We start from the raw sequence: 6,105 nt of genomic DNA on the forward strand, positions 1-6,105 counted from the left end.
AACAGCGGCCTGAGGCCGAGCAGAGTCTGTGAATATGTCTTTGAAATTATTGGTGGCAACAGCTGAATAAGACAGAAGCTGTGAAGGCTTCTTCTCTGTTGAGAGAGGCTTTTAGAGAGTATCTGGGAGACCATGGGCTTCCTGATCTCAGCAGCAGGGGAAAAGTGTTTTGAAGCGCTAAGCCACAGCTTGAATGTAGGAATTGCTAAGAAAGTTATGTTTAATTACAAAGAAGTCAGCACCCATTTTCAGTGGGGAAACTGTCTTGCAAACCTGCGAGGTGAAGCCGCAAAGAACATGTTCATGGCTGAAGCGGACTCTCCAAATCATTTAAACACCTTTCCAGAAAGCATGTGACACTGTTCTTCGTAAAAACCCTAATCTGCACAAATATATTCTGGCATTTACAAGGCAAGCTCTTTTAACCACAATGAGAAAAAGAAGCGCTCCCCCGCCCAAACCAATTTTGAGATCGGCTATCGGGTTACCGTCAATATTCCGGCCCGGCGGGAGGAACACTGAGGCTCATTTGAAATACTGTGTGCGGCTCTGATAAGGACATAAATATGGAGAAGGTGGAGCAGAGAGCAGCCAAGTGATAAAGAGACTCAAAGGAGACATACTTTACATTAGCACGTATCTTGCAAAATCAGCAACTGCACAGCACTTGGTCAGCAAAGAAGGGGATTTATGAGAGAATTTCATTGAGATGTTAAGGCAAAATCTAAAGGGATTACAAATGATAATGCAACAGGGCTGCTTGATTTTTGAATGTAAGACCTGGGTCTGCAAATTCAGGTGAAAAATGTAAAAAAAAAAAAAAAAAAAGAAGAAGAAGAAGAAGAAGAAGAGAAAAGAATAAAATTCCCGTTTGTTTGCTTGTTGGTGGAGGGTTTAGGTTTTTTAAAGTGGGGAGGGGCCTTGAGGGGTGTTGAATGGGGAAGGGGGGGACAATGGAGCTACTGTCCGAACGGTGGGAAGCATAAACAAAGAAGAAAATGAATCTTACAGCATGTTGACATGGGCAGTAGAGACTCATCCCACTCTAGATTAGAAATAGGTATTTTTCTCCTTGGGTCCATCTCATAGTTTTATTGTATGGACATGTTGTTGCTGTTGTTGTTTTTTTTTTTTTTTGGACCAACCTCATTGCAAATTTTGTATAATCCTGTTACAGGATGCAGAAAGCAAGTCATCTCACTGTGACAGAGAATCTAGATCCCATGCTTCAAGCTTGTTGAATGTTCTCTCTGGCTTTTTTTTTTTACTTCCAGTCCAACACAGCCTTCAAGATTCACCCAAATTCTATCTCCTCTAAGAAGTCTTTGCTGGCTTCTTCAGCTGAAAGTGATTTCTTCCTATCCCGAGCTCTTCTGGCATTCTCTTCTCTTCGTGACACCATTTATTCTGCGTTTACCTTATACCTAGCATAAGTCACATCAAGAACAAAGGAAAAAAATGAGAGACTATGGCATTTTGAGTGGGGAAATAAAGCAGGAATAATTAAAATGAGAGAGCTGGGGTCTAACTCTAATTAAGATTTGAAAAAATGTTAGAAATCAATTTTCTTAGGAAAGAGAAAAGGGACCTTAAATGCTAATATACGGTTGTGTTTGTGCTACATTATATCATCATATTTTCATTAGATAATCCTACTTTACAATATATGACTGTGTGCAGATATGTATGTAAATTTTTATTTGTTTATTTTTAATTCCGGAAGGACAGACACCTGCTAATAACGGATTTCCTCCAGGGAATGGAGTAACTGATAGACACTCAGAAAAGACTTCATCTGCATGACCACATCCAGTATGGAGTGTGAGAACGGAGAGGAGATGATTGAGGACTTCTGATTTGCCCCATTCGTGGATTATTTTTTATTTTTGTAAATGCATGCTCACGTGCGTATCTGCCAGAGTCTCAGAAGACATAAACCACCCCAATTCCTTTATAGTGAGAATTTAACATAAGGAATTTTTAACTAGGTGTTAAAGAATTAAAAGCGTAAACGAGGCACTAACTGCACTAAGCACCCACCACCTCGGGCGGGGGAATAAAGGGAGGTCGGCATCATTACATTTCAAAAGTTTGCAAGAGAGCTTGGCCCGAGCTGGCGCCTCAGGAACTTGGGGGACGAGTTCAGATCTCCCACTAGAGATGTCAGGGAAGGCTCGAAAAATGACAATGCTGAAATCCATGCCTCCGGGAAGAGTCAGGCGGAAGGGCCATCCCCACAGGAACAGGAAGGACCGGAAGCGGCTAGTTCTTCCTCTTCCTTCCACCTCTCTCCCCTTTGGCGCCCCCTAATGGAGACAAAGGGCAGAGCCTCTCCCTCAGTCCCTGGGAACTGCGCACAGCGTGTTGATGCACTTTACTCACAGCTTCCCACCTAAGTTGTATTGCAAACTCTAGGATCTTCGTGGGTGAAATAAACAATTCAGGTCTATCCTAATCCTAGGAGTCGGAAATGGCCTCAAAGAGGAGCTGTGCTGGTGTCTAACTAGTTTACTGTGCTGATGTCTAACTAGTTTCATTGGAGAGGAGTGTTGGTTTGGTAGGGAGTGCACGCACTTGCACTTCGGAGCTAACAGATTTTATACCTTCCCTGGCTCTGCCACTAAATGCGAAATCTTATATAAGTGATGTAATCTCTTTTAAAATAACAATAGTAAGAATTAATCCCTGTCTAGTGCTTATCAGGTGTCAGGCACTAAGTGTTTTTGGTTTTGTTTTTTTAATGTGTAGTAACTAATTTAATCCTTCCAACAGTTCTGTGAGGACAGGGGACTTGAGTTAATTCACCCAAGGCCACAAAAGAAGGAGGGGGATGAAGACCAGAGTATGAACTCAGCTGTCTGATACAGAGATTTTCTCTTCTCTACAAGGTTTGCTACCTCTCACTTGTTCATGTGAGGCTTACCACATGCCAGACACCTTTCTAGGCCCTACAGTACAGAAAACCCTCTGAGGTAAGGACTGTCATCCTCATTCTACAAATGAGGCAAATGAAGCCTGAAGAGGCTCTGGCCTCTGTTTCTCTGTCAAATTGAGGAATTTGGACCAGCTGGTGCTGAAGGCTGTTTCTGCAAGACCTTAGGATCCTAATACAAAAGAACTCAAGGGCCCTGACTAAAACATAACAACAAAGAAAGTCTCTCTCACATATTTATAGACCCCTGATCTCACAAGACTAATAATAGCACCATCTTGTACCTAAGTACAAAACCTGCCAGCTCAATAGAGGTTATCATTCCCCACCATCCATTCCCCTGCTAGGAATTAGATGAGAAATAAAAGGAAGGGGATCAACAGCTTTTTAGGAAAAAAAAAAAAAGTCATTTAAGATAATTTGTTTCTTGCTTTTGGTGTATAGCTCTGTGGTCATTCCACATCTGACTATAACCCTTAATATTATTGTGGAGGGGATAACACACTTTTTTTATTACTTTGCTTTTTCCCATTTTTATATCCTGTTTGACTTTTAAATGTTCAGTCTACCACAGGCCTTTGAGATGGGTTGGCATTTTCAAAACAGAAAGGTCCAGAGACCAGGGATGCTTAAGAACTTGCCTGAGGATACCCACCTGGTAAGAACTGAGCTGGGATTTGAACTTGTGATGAGTTTTACCTATAGTGACAGTACCAGGGCTGCCAAGACTAAAACTGATCTTGTCTTAGAAATCTTATTTTTTAAATAAAAACGCTCCTGTCACTGTGTAACCTTGTAACTCTTGACAAGCTAGGGATAGGGACATTAACAAACTGCCAGCCCCTCAGCCAAAAGACCCGATACCACTGAATCCCTGAAAATGTCACCAAAATAGTCACAGCCCAGCCACCCACCATGCTGTTAGGACCCATAGGTGTCCAGTGTCCCCAGGAACTTCACACCATACTACTGGGCCTGATATGTAGAATATGACAAAACCCCTAAGAGCCTCAGGAATGGAGTGATTTTTATAAGGACAGACACCCATTTTCTTAGAAATGTTCCTATGGGAAGAAAAAATTGTGCACCTGGGACAAAACCAGCCTTTTCTGTTCACCCTCTGATGATTTTAGCCAAAACATTTCTAGTGCCACACTGGGATTATGATAAAGTTCCCACTAGCCTTTTGGACACTATCTGCTGGGAAAGAGAGCATTCACTATAATAACAAGAGGCCTGCCTCAGAGAGAGATCATGATTCTTTATCTGAACATCTGTACCCAGAAAGAGTTTGGGTAAGAAAGCGAGGGGAGAGAAAGCCTTCCCAAGGAATGGTCCTGGAGTGCATAGTTCCATGTCAGTACTCCAAAAACAGCTGAGCAAGGGGGTGGAGAGCTGTTCCTGTTTCTTTTCTTCTCCCTACAGATAGACTGGGTTGGGGGAGGGTCCTTCGGGAATTCTCTACCCTCTTTGCAATGTGCCCAATGTCTCCCTCAAATGTGGAAATGAAATTACTTTAACCAACCATCAAAGTCAACAACTAATTGAATCTAATATTTCTACTGAAGGCACGGTGGGTTTCTTTGATCAGGGCTCAAGCCCCAGGTCTACCAGCTCTATAGATCTATGCAAGTATATAGCCTTTTGAGCCTGGGTGTCCTCATTTGACAAAGAGGAGCAATAAAACCCCTCTCATTGGCTGGTTTATTAGTTTCCGATGGCTGTTGTAACAAAGTACCACAGAGTGTGTGGCTTCAAATAACAGAAACACTTACTTTCATAGTTTTTGGAGGCTCAAGTCCAAAATCAAGGCCTTAGCAAGAATAAGTTTCTTCTGAAGGCTCTAGGGGAGAATCATTTCTGGCCTCTCTCAGCTTCTGGTGGCCCCAGGCGTACCTTGGTTTATGGCAGCATAACTCCAATCTTTGCATCATCTTTACATGGCCTTCTTTTCTCTGTGTCCCTTGTCTTATAAAGGCATCAGTCGTTAGATTTAGGTCAACCCTAATTCATGGTCTCATCTTGATTTTTGACTAATTACATCTGCAAAGGCCTAATTTCCAAATACTGTTAAATTCTGAGGTTTCAAGTAGACATGAATGGGTTGGGGGTATAGTCACCATCAACCTGTGATGGCTGTTTGGGGCATTAAATGAGAAGCACTTCATACAACGCTTGCATGTTACAGATGTTTAACGAATAAAGGAATTAGTATTGGCTTTGTTACTATTGCTGCTGCAGGAACCATTGTTTTCCTAGGGAATTAAAAAAATTTTTTTGTTGTTGTTCTGGGAATGAAAGGGCAAGCCTGAGGAGTAGTAGGGGAATGGAGAGCATAAAGACCCAGGAGAGAGAAAGTAGAAGATTCAGAAAGGGAGAGGATAAAGTGCTAAAGGGACAATTACTGTGTGCGCTTGCTTGGTTTCTGTGCCTCTGAGGGCCAAGATCCAGGATAAGCTATCAGCGTTGGTTGGGAAAATTAGACACCTCAGCCTGGCCCAGTCTGGCTTTACTTCGCTGAGAGAAAAGAAACAGAAGAATCTAGGGAAAGGAACTCTCCACATTCCCACTTCTGATATATGTATTTCAGAATATTTCTTACAGGAGTGGAAGAGAAATAGAATCTGGAAGCAACACTCCCATGAGCTGAGGCCTTCTCACTGAAAAGTGACTCTATCTCTCAGAGCTGAGCATGAAGAGAAACTCATGATTTCAGGTGATTCCTGAGCCCTGGAAATCAACCAAGTATAGCAAAAAATGTGAAGTCAGAGATAGCTAGAAAAGCCAGGCCCCTTCCTCCCCAAGGCCAGAATGACTAGCATCCTGAATGGTCTAAAATTTAGTCAACACGATTCTGAATACACTAAAATTTCATTCTGATATAAATGGTACACTGCCAAGCATTGTAACTAGTAGTTTTGACATGTTAGACACATCTTTATGTCATCAGAGGAGACGGAAGGGCAAGTGAGGCACAACTAAAAATTATTAAGTATCAAGATCCTTTGAAGACTAACTTCTTTCTTCCAGAAACTAGCCTAGTGACCTCTCAGCCAAGTGTTCCTAAACTTCTCTCTATACCATGGTTTTCTTTGTTTCTTTCTTCTCCTCTTTCTTTTGAGAGAGAGATAGCATGAGCAGAGGGAGGAGCAGAGGGATAGGAAGAGAGACTC

This window comes from Lontra canadensis, unplaced genomic scaffold, assembly GCF_010015895.1.
Source record: "Lontra canadensis isolate GAN:19392208 unplaced genomic scaffold, GSC_riverotter_1.0 scaffold18, whole genome shotgun sequence".
Lineage (NCBI taxonomy): Eukaryota > Metazoa > Chordata > Mammalia > Carnivora > Mustelidae > Lontra > Lontra canadensis.